We start from the raw sequence: 11,915 nt of genomic DNA, 5'->3' as shown, positions 1-11,915 counted from the left end.
GCTTTCGGTCTTCCATCACTGAATATGGTATTAGTTCTAGGTGTTTTGTAGATGTCCCTTATCAGTTTGAGGAAAGTTTTCCTGTTACTTGTTTGCTGAGAGTTTTTATCATGAGTGGAGGGTCAATTTTTTAAAATAATCCTTCTGTACTTATTGAGATGATCATGTTTTTCCTTCGTTAATGTGTGCTAAACTTTCACTTAGATGAATTTCAATTGATCAAGGTATATTTTACCTTTTAATACTGCTGGATTCAATTTGGTCATATTTTGTCAAAGACTTTTATATCTAATTTCATGAAATATACTGGTCTGTATTTTTCTATTATTTTGTAATATGAGAAATACAGGTGACGAGCAGTGGAGTGTCTGCTATAAAGACAATTGCATCAGGCCATGGCTGTGAGATCTGCAAAGTTTTAGGTACTGGTGCTCCCAGGGAAACATCAAGTCTAGTGCAACTAGAAAGAGACAGCAGAGAAGTGGTGATGTGACAGTCACATCAGTGAAAGTACATCAAGATGGGAACTGAAAGTTTTAAGACCACAATTAGAAATTGGGCAGCAGGCTCTTATTTATACATTCATTGAGAGCTAAATTACCTCTCTGATGAACAGATTGCAGAGGTTCACAGAATAATTCCAGATGGGTCGAAAAGCAAGCATCTTGTAAAAGGGATCAAGTAACAAAGAGTGATGGAACTCCTACCTTGGGTTTATTTATGTTGTATTTAATTACTTGCTTGATTATTTACTTGTCAATTATGTATTTATTTATAACTTATGAGTTTTTTGTCATGTTTTGTTTTAGTCTGAAATTCTGTCATCAGATTTTAGTCTAAGTAACCTCTTTGGGGAATAGCAATCTTAATGAAATTGGTACCATCTCAAAAAATACCTTATTTTACCATCTAGTTTAAGTTAGTCTCTGCTGAGTTACTATCTATAACATTATACAATTTTAGTGTCTTCACTGCATTTATCATTATCTGAAATGGTATTGCTTATTTGTTCATTAGTTGATTCATTATCTGATTTATCCCACTAGAATGTACACTCCATAGACTGTTGTTAAAAGCATATAACAAATGAACATTAAAAGATTAGTAAGTATGTGTGTGTGTATGAATGTTTGTGTATCAAGTGTGTGATATACAGAATGACAGAATGAATTCATTTTATTTTATTTAAGATGTGTATTCAGATCCAATAAAAACTCGTGAGTGAAGGGCACTGATCTAAATAGAGCCCAGATGATATTGGGCATAGAATAATGTAATAGTGATAACTCTGAAATACCATTATCAGTGAAATATTGTATCATATTATACAAGTATCATGACAACTAACTACCCAGAGATCTGTTTCTAGCTGCAATCTCAAGATATAATTCTTTCCACTAAGGAGATCAGGTAAAACACCTCCATCTTGTGATTTCATGGTAGGAAACATAATTGACAAACACTCTTTGTCAAAAGGGAATGCTGATCTGAGCACAGAAAAAATGCATGGGAAAAGAACCCTTAAGTTATTACCAAAATAGAGAAGAAATCAATGCCTTAGCAGTTAATGAAGGAAGCCAGCATTTTGGATGACAGCAAAAATTTCATAGCAACCAATTTATTAAAAGTCATGCCCTGAGTTACCTGTAGCATTTACAGAATTTACAGCAAAGACCGATGACTAAGTGATTCTTCCACCTCAATCTAGGACCTATTCAGCAGGAAGATACAATGAGAGGGATAAGCCAAACCCGAGAGAAAAGGGGAAATTTCCATAGTTACATTTGTTAAGCTTTGCCATCAGATCTTATCAACATTTCCTTGTGTGAGAAGAAATTGAAATGTATTGTCAGAACATCAAAGAATAATATTTATTGCTGTACACATTTATTCTCAAAATTAGTGTAATATGTACACAATGAATTATATCCAGGTAGCCATTCAGACTATTGTTTATAAACTTTTAAGAATTTAATTAATTTACATTTTCTTTGTAAGCATATTAATTTGTTTTTCAAGATGGCACTTAAAGAGTACAATGTTGATATTCTGGAGAGAGAAAAATGATCAAATGCAGGCTTAGGAACGTACCAGCAGACTCTGTCAAAATGATTTGTTGATGGCCTGTAGAATATGATGCACATTTTTTTTTTCTGATATGGTAATGTAAAGTAAGTGTGCTATGAAAACAGGATCCAAGTTATTGCAGTATTCAGTTACAACACATTATCCTACGTTGTGCCCTTCTACATTGATTCCTTTTTCTTGGTATTCAAATGACAGACTTTCATTTGATTATCCTTAACACATTTTGTTCTTTAACTCATTTCTAATCTCTTTTCTTGTATTTCAGTGTCCTTTGCTCATTCACTTTAGGCTACCGTTCATTTCAATAGTAGTAAATTTTGTCTTTTCTTTAACGTTCTTTTAGCATTACTTGTGTGATTTCTCAGAATTCCTCTAACCATTTTAGCCGTTTTCACTCTAGTTAAAATATTTGTTTTGAATAAATAAATACTTGAATGCAAAAAAAAATATTTTGACTACTCTGAGAAATATATCACTTTATACATTTTTCATATCTTGTATTTTGTTCAAAACAGATGATTCAAAATTCTGTGAAATGCCCACAATTCTTGTAAACAATTACTACCTAACAATTTCTGTCAGTATTTATCAATTATTAGGATACTTCATATATCATCACTGGATGTTTGTTTGTTGCTTGGTTAACAGCTTGAAATTCAAACCATCCTGAACATAGGGGAAACTCATCTATGTCATCTGTCATCTACACATTATCAGGAAAAATTCATCTAATTGTTGATAGCCATCATCATCATCATCATCGCTATCATCATCACTATCAGAAGAATTTAGATTCATTCTTGGGAGGTCATTTTACCAAGTCAGTAAAATCTCTCATTAAAGGCTCCTACCTCATATATGCATATTTTACCTGACAATTAGATTCAGGTTCTGGGGAAAACCAGGAAGATTGTTTCCTTTACAGAATACTCTTGGTAAAGATTATTTATGACTGATTATGTAACTGATTACCAATTGCGAGCAAGCCTTGCTTGCTTTTCACTTCTAGTGAGGATAAATATTTTGCTAGTGAACTATATCTTTTGTATAGGAGTCAACTCCCACATGGATTAAGGGACAGCTTTAGTTTGATAGATACGAACAAATAAAATCATAATCAATTTCAAAAAGGATAATCTATATAATGATAATAATATCTTCTATGCATCACAAAGGTTCACAGCCAACAGATTCACCTTTATACTATCTCTGAAAAAAAAAAAAATGAGTTTAAAGCCAAGGTATACCAGTTATGAATCTTCATTAAAAAACAAAACAAAAGAAAACAAAACAACGTACCACTCAAGGCTTAAAATGTTCTCAGAATGGTCGTTGCCATGAAAGCTGCAATGTTTTATAGTTAAAAGAGACCTATATGCAAGTCAGGTGATTTGAGATACGATCCTGATTCTGCCCTCAGAGGGTCTTGATCAGGTCCCCTTTTCCTTCTAACACTCCATCTTCTCAACCCAAATGGAAATATTGAATGAAAACTTCTTCCAGCTTGGAAAACCTGTGCACTACTGTAGCAAGTCCTCTTGTTAAAATATGTAGGAAATTTGAATGACACCATCTTATTCCTCAAAAAGACAGTGTAAAAAAATTAAACACATTCCCACCAATTGCCAAATGCTCTTTCTACTACCATAGTAAATTGGAGGATCTGTAAACCAGGGAAGTGTCATCTCATGCAGCAATCTCTGAGGACTCATGGTTTACTCCATTGGTTTTAGGGAGGCACACAAAGATAATTTATAAACCTTATGAGATGTTTATGAGCCTTAAAACATGGAATCAGTCTTATGTGATGTTTATGGACATAGGGAACTTAGGTTCAATGAGGAACTGAATTATGTACTCAGAGATCTTCACCCTTGCACAAAGTGTCAGAAGGAAGTTATAGAGAACACCTTCTCTATAAATAATTTGAGCCAACTTTCTAAATAATATTTAGTGACAATTATGATTCCTGTAAGCTTTTTGACTTTGGCCAATAGAATAAAAATGTGCCTATTCTCTCATATATGGGATCTTAATTATTGCCTAAATATGGATTAGCTCGTCTAATCAGTAGCTACAGTTAAACTATGGAGCATCTTTTAAAAGGGCACTTGTCAATTGCTACAGACAAAAGTGAGCAAAGGAAAAGAGGGGAAGTGTTGAAGAGTCTGGTGATAACCTGTAACCAGTCAAACCCTGTCCTCGCCTCTCTCTGCAATTCCCCTCCAGCATCTTCAGATTTAGCATCCTCTGTGAGTGCAGCTCTCTTATTTCTCCACTTCCAAAGTATCCTAAAGACATCTCAGATTACTTCATTTAACACTACGTGGTTTGTCTATAAATTCTCTCAGTATCTAAGACAACTTCTATCGATACACTCAAATTGTTAGTGAGTTTTGAATCACAGAAGTCCATAAAATATAAATTCAGCTTATTATAACTAATGATTGTACTGACTGCTGGTTCCTAAGAGATTATTGGTAGATGTGCAAAAAAATTCTACATGTAATCCAATAGAGTTTTTAAGAACAAATTTAATCATAAAATTTATTTTAACAGCTTTATGTGGAATGAGTGTCTCTATATACCAGAGTCAAGGGACAAAATCTGTGTAAAATTTTCAGATCTGTATGGCAGGAAAAGCATAAAATAGTTTATAAGATGTCCCACAAAAATAATCAGGGAAGAGATAGCATACTGTTTATAAAACTTACTCTGTGTTGAAAGTCAGAATATATTTAAGAAATGGTCAATCATAACAGAAAATTGTAGACTATATAAAGTGTTAATCTCCAAGCCTTGCTAGCTATACAGATTAATCAAATATTAACCACTATAAATGATCACATGCATTTAGTAAAACCTCCCAAGTACATGTAAAATGGGGTGCAAGCTATTGTAGCTGCTCAAAAATCAAATATAAAATTTAAATTCCATCAAAATCCTGTGAACACCTTGAATTTACCTTTCAACAGTCTATTAACTATTTGCTTACGGTTGATTTGTCTTAAAAAAAGAGGAAAACTCAACAACCCATTTTGTGCCAAAATTAATTCTAACAGTAATACATTTTGTGCTCCACTGACTTTCAATTTATTACCAGTGGAGCTTGGTTGATTGTTTTGATGTTCAGCTTATTGGCAATGAAGTAGGATTTACTGTACCACAGCCTTTCCGTAACATAAATGTTACTTCATTGAGCCGGTGCCTCATTGTAAAGCACCACAAGAATATAATTTAATTGTCTGTCTTTGCTTAAACTCATGAAGCTTTTGAGTGTGGTAGAATGTTTAATGTCAGACTTGTCTCCCTGAATATTTATTTTGCAATTTCAAGTCATAGGAGGTAAAATGAGTTAGTCTAGAGTTGCTATTGCAGTTTGATTACATTGACACCAGATGGCAGTGAACAGGTCCCAGGTATTAGACATTTTTTCTCTGATATTCAAGAATTCATTTAACTTTATACCCAAGCATTGTATATTCTTTAAAAACAGTTAATATTAAACTTTAAGCAATACATTAAAAGATAATTTTAAAAACAACTTTTTAAAGTGGAGAGAAACCCTTTCTTTAATCAAGGTTAATTTTTAACTCCATTTCTTTCTTTAATTTCTTTATTAATATTTGAAAGTCTAGTTTCAGTTTCAAAGAAATATATACTTTTATATATTTTTTCACATTTCCATTAGTTTGTTTGGATTTTTCTTCAGTTTCTATAAACTCATTTTTGCTTTTTTTACACCAGAGTCCTGGCAATTCCAAGGTAAGTTAATGGATATTTTTCCCTTTTTATTCCCCCCCACACAAAAAAGGATTTACTGCACTTTTTGTCCTATATACAGACTAATGTAGATTGTTTTATTTTTTGAAACATAGTTTCAAAATTACTTCCTCCAGAAGAGGGTTTCTGGACAGAGTTTGTCAGGAAAACACCAACATGCTCTTTTACATGCTCCAGGATACAACTGTTACCCTCTCTTGGAGAATTTCTAGAAAAAACTTTAGGGTTAATATGGCAAAGTATGAGCAATGCTTTATGTGAACATAGAGAGGCAAAAAATCAACAAGACACAGGCGGAAGTTTGATAAGGGAAATGCAGGAACCTATGTCCTTCAAACATCTTGCTTTGGTAATTGCATGGATGATGTTTTCATTCACTAAAACAGGTGTATGGGGTGCAAGCAGAGAAAGATTATAAACAGTAATAATGAGTTATTGCTGACATTTCATATTTGAGGTCCCTCTGAGATCTCCAAGTGGTGATATAATGTAGGGAGTCATGTATATTGTTTTAAAGAATAGGCAAAAGATCTGAGCTAGGTAAATATATCTGAGAATCGTTATTGATATATATGTAATATATATCAATATATTTGGTAATAGTTGGTGCTATATATAAAGCCTGAAAATGATTACAGGGTTATTCTTATATTTTAGAAGCAGGCAAAGAAAGTGGATTCCCTAAAGGAGATTGATAAGCAGCAGCCAGATATGAAAGAAGACAATGATACTGGTGTCATGGGAACCAGGGGAGAAGAAACTTTCAAGAAGGAGAGTAATTTAAAAATAATGGGCAAGATGGCAGACTGGTGAGCTGTATGTTTTAGTTACTCCTCCAGGAAAGTAGGTAAAAAGCCAGGAACTGCGTGGACTGGACACCACAGAGCAATCTGTCTTTGGGCATACTTCATACAACACTCATGAAAACGTGGAACTGCTGAGATCAGCGAAATCTGTAAGTTTTTGCGGCCAGGGGACCCGCGCCCCTCCCTGCCAGGCTCAGTCCTGGGGGAGGAGGGGCTGTCAGCTCCGGGAGGGAGAAGGGAGAATTGCAGCGGCTGCTCTTATCGGAAACTCATTCTACTGATTCAAACTCCAACCATAGATAGACTGAGACCAGACACCAGAGACTCTGAGAGCAGCCAGCCCAGCAGAGAGGAGACAGGCATAGAAAAAAAACAACACGAAAAACTCCAAAATAAAAGCAGAGGATTTTTGGAGTTCTGGTGAACACAGAAAGGGGAAGGGCGGAGATCAGGCCTTGAGGCGCATATGCAAATCCCGAAGCAAAGCTGATCTCTCTGCCCTGTGCACCTTTCCTTAATGGCCCTGGTTGCTTTGTCTATTAGCATTTCAATAACCCATTAGATCTCTGAGGAGGGCCGTTTTTTGTTTTTTTGTTTTTTTTAAATCCTTTTTGCTTTTTCTAAAACAATTACTCTAAGAAGCTCAATACAGAAAGCTTCAAAGAATTGAAATTTGGGCACGTCAAGTCAAGAGCAGAACTAAGAGAGCTCTGAGACAAAAGGCAATAATCCAGTGGCTGAGAAAATTCACTAAACAACACAACTTCCCAAGAAAAGGGGGGTGTCCGCTCACAGCCACCATCCTGGTGGACAGGAAACACTCCTGCCCATCGCCAGCCCCATAGCCCAGAGCTGCCCCAGACAACCCAGTGTGACGGAAGTGCTTCAAATAACAGGCACACACCACAAAACTGGGCGTGGACATTAGCCTTCCCTGCAACCTCAGCTGAATGTCCCAGAGCTGGGAAGGGGGAGCAGTGTGAATTAACAGAGCCCCATTCAGCCATCATTTGAGCAGACTGGGAGCCTCCCAACACAGCCCAGCAGCCCAGAACTGCCCTGGGGGGACGGCACTCACCTGTGACATAGCACAGTCATCCCTCAACAGAGGACCCGGGGTGCACAGCCTGGAAGAGGGGCCCACTTGCAAGTCTCAGGAGCCATACGCCAATACCAAAGACTTGTGGGTCAGTGGCAGAGACAAACTGTGGCAGGACTGAACTGAAGGATTAGACTATTGCAGCAGCTTTAAAACTCTAGGATCATCAGGCAGATTTGATTGTTAGGGCCACCCCCCCTCCCCGACTGCCCAGAAACACGCCCCACATACAGGGCAGGCAACACCAACTACACACGCAAGCTTGGTACACCAATTGGGCCCCACAAGACTCACTCCCCCACTCACCAAAAAGGCTAAGCAGGGGAGATCTGGCTTGTGGAGAACAGGTGGCTCGTGGACGCCACCTGCTGGTTAGTTAGAGAAAGTGTACTCCACGAAGCTGTAGATCTGATAAATTAGAGATAAGGACTTCAACTGGTCTACAAACCCTAAAAGAACCCTATCAAGTTCAGCAAATGCCATGAGGCCAAAAACAACAGAAAATTATAAAGCATATGAAAAAACCAGACGATATGGATAACCCAAGCCCAAGCACCCAAATCAAAAGACCAGAAGAGACACAGCACCTAGAGCAGCTACTCAAAGAACTAAAGATGAACAATGAGACCATAGTACGGGATATGAAGGAAATCGAGAAGACCCTAGAAGAGCATAAAGAAGACATTGCAAGACTAAATAAAAAAATGGATGATCTTATGGAAATTAAAGAAACTGTTGACCAAATTAAAAAGATTCTGGACACTCATAGTACAAGACTAGAGGAAGTTGAACAACGAATCAGTGACCTGGAAGATGACAGAATGGAAAATGAAAGCATAAAAGAAAGAATGGGGAAAAAAATTGAAAAACTCGAAATGGACCTCAGGGATATGATAGATAATATGAAACGTCCGAATATAAGACTCATTGGTGTCCCAGAAGGGGAAGAAAAGGGTAAAGGTCTAGGAAAAGTATTCAAAGAAATTGTTGGGGAAAACTTCCCAAATCTTCTAAACAACATAAATACACAAATCATAAATGCTCAGCGAACTCCAAATAGAATAAATCCAAAAAAACCCACTCCGAGACATATACTGATCACACTGTCAAACATAGAAGAGAAGGAACAAGTTCTGAAAGCAGCAAGAGAAAAGCAATTCACCACATACAAAGGAAACAGCATAAGACTAAGTAGTGACTACTCAGCAGCCACCATGGAGGCAAGAAGGCAGTGGCACGATATATTTAAAATTCTGAGTGAGAGGAATTTCCAGCCAAGAATACTTTATCCAGCAAAGCTCTCCTTCAAATTTGAGGGAGAGCTTAAATTTTTCACAGACAAAGAAATGCTGAGAGAATTTGCTAACAGGAGACCTGCCCTACTGGAGATACTAAAGGGAGCCCTACAGACAGAGAAACAAAGACAGGACAGAGAGACCTGGAGAAAGGTTCAGTACTAAAGAGATTCGGTATGGGTACAATAAAGGATATTAATAGAGGGAAAAATATGGCAAACATAATCCAAAGGATAAGATGTCCGATTCAAGAAATGCCTTCACGGTTTTAACGTTGAATGTAAATGGATTAAACTCCCCAATTAAAAGATATAGATTCGCAGAATGGATCAAAAAAAATGAACCATCAATATGTTGCATACAAGAGACTCATCTTAGACACAGGGACACAAAGAAACTGAAAGTGAAAGGATGGAAAAAATATTTCATGCAAGCTACAGCCAAAAGAAAGCAGGTGTAGCAATATTAATCTCAGATAAAATAGACTTCAAATGCAGGGATGTTTTGAGAGACAAAGAAGGCCACTACATACTAATAAAAGGGGCAATTCAGCAAGAAGAAATAACAATCGTAAATGTCTATGCACCCAATCAAGGTGCCACAAAATACATGAGAGAAACATTGGCAAAACTAAAGGAAGCAATTGATGTTTCCACAATAATTGTGGGAGACTTCAACACATCACTCTCTCCTATAGATAGATCAACCAGACAGAAGAACAATAAAGAAATTGAAAACCTAACCAATCTGATAAATGAATTAGATTTAACAGACATGTACATTACATTACATCCCAAATCACCAGGATACACATACTTTTCTAGTGCTCACGGAACTTTCTCCAGAATAGATCATATGCTGGGACATAAAACAAGCCTCAATAAATTTAAAAAGATTGAAATTATTCAAAGCACATTCTCTGACCACAATGGAATACAATTAGAAGTCAATAACCATCAGAGACTTAGAAAATTCACAAATACCTGGAGGTTAAACAACACACTCCTAAACAATCAGTGGGTTAAAGAAGAAATAGCAAGAGAAATTGCTAAATATATAGAGACGAATGAAAATGAGAACACAACATACCAAAACCTATGGGATGCAGCAAAAGCAGTGCTAAGGGGGAAATTTATAGCACTAAACGCATATATTAAAAAGGAAGAAAGAGCCAAAATCAAAGAACTAATGGATCAACTGAAGAAGCTAGAAAATGAACAGCAAACCAATCCTAAACCAAGTACAAGAAAAGAAATAACAAGGATTAAAGCAGAAATAAATGACATAGAGAACAAAAAAACAATAGAAAGGATAAATATCACCAAAAGTTGGTTCTTTGAGAAGATCAACAAGATTGACAAGCCCCTAGCTAGACTGACAAAATCAAAAAGAGAGAAGACCCATATAAACAAAATAATGAATGAAAAAGGTGACATAACTGCAGATCCTGAAGAAATTAAAAAAATTATAAGAGGATATTATGAACAACTGTATGGCAACAAACTGGATAATGTAGAAGAAATGGACAATTTCCTGGAAACATATGAACAACCTAGACTGACCAGAGAAGAAATAGAAGACCTCAACCAACCCATCACAAGCAAAGAGATCCAATCAGTCATCAAAAATCTTCCCACAAATAAATGCCCAGGGCCAGATGGCTTCACAGGGGAATTCTACCAAACTTTCCAGAAAGAACTGACACCAATCTTACTCAAACTCTTTCAAAACATTGAAAAAAATGGAACACTACCTAACTCATTTTATGAAGCTAACATCAATCTAATACCAAAACCAGGCAAAGATGCTACAAAAAAGGAAAACTACCGGCCAATCTCCCTAATGAATATAGATGCAAAAATCCTCAACAAAATAATTGCAAATCGAATCCAAAGACACATTAAAAAAATCATACACCATGACCAAGTGGGGTTCATTCCAGGCATGCAAGGATGGTTCAACATCAGAAAAACAATCAATGTATTACAACACATTAAAAACTCGAAAGGGAAAAATCAATTGATCATCTCAATAGATGCTGAAAAAGCATTTGACAAAATCCAACATCCCTTTTTGATAAAAACACTTCAAAAGGTAGGAATTGAAGGAAACTTCCTCAACATGATAAAGAGCATATATGAAAAACCCACAGCCAGCATAGTACTCAATGGTGAGAGACTGAAAGCCTTCCCTCTAAGATCAGGAACAAGACAAGGATGCCCGCTGTCACCACTGTTATTCAACATTGTGCTGGAAGTGCTAGCCAGGGCAATCCGGCAAGACAAAGAAATAAAAGGCATCCAAATTGGAAAAGAAGAAGTAAAACTGTCACTGTTTGCAGATGATATGATCTTATATCTAGAAAACCCTGAGAAATCAACGATACACCTACTAGAGCTAATAAACAAATTTAGCAAAGTAGCGGGATACAAGATTAATGCATATAAGTCAGTAATGTTTCTATATGCTAGAAATGAACAAACTGAAGAGACACTCAAGAAAAAGATACCATTTTCAATAGCAACTAAAAAAATCAAGTACCTAGGAATCAACTTAACCAAAGATGTAAAAGACCTATACAAAGAAAACTACATAACTCTACTAAAAGAAATAGAAGGGGACCTTAAAAGATGGAAAAATATTCCATGTTCATGGATAGGAAGGCTAAATGTCATTAAGATGTCAATTCTACCCAAACTCATCTACAGATTCAATGCAATCCCAATCAAAATTCCAACAACCTACTTTGCAGACTTGGAAAAGCTAGTTATCAAATTTATTTGGAAAGGGAAGATGCCTCGAATTGCTAAAGACACTCTAAAAAAGAAAAACGAAGTGGGAGGA

General features: G+C 36.2%; 1 pseudogene; it reads left to right on the top strand.

Annotated features, from left to right (window-relative positions):
• The first annotated feature begins 4,175 nt into the window (after window positions 1–4,175).
• LOC119506904 overlaps window positions 4,176–11,915 on the top strand; it is a 60,249-nt pseudogene continuing 52,509 nt past the window's right edge.

Source organism: Choloepus didactylus, chromosome 12, assembly GCF_015220235.1.
Source record: "Choloepus didactylus isolate mChoDid1 chromosome 12, mChoDid1.pri, whole genome shotgun sequence".
Lineage (NCBI taxonomy): Eukaryota > Metazoa > Chordata > Mammalia > Pilosa > Megalonychidae > Choloepus > Choloepus didactylus.
The sequence above is the reverse complement of the archived record's forward strand: the minus strand, read 5'-3'. Positions and strand labels throughout refer to the sequence as shown.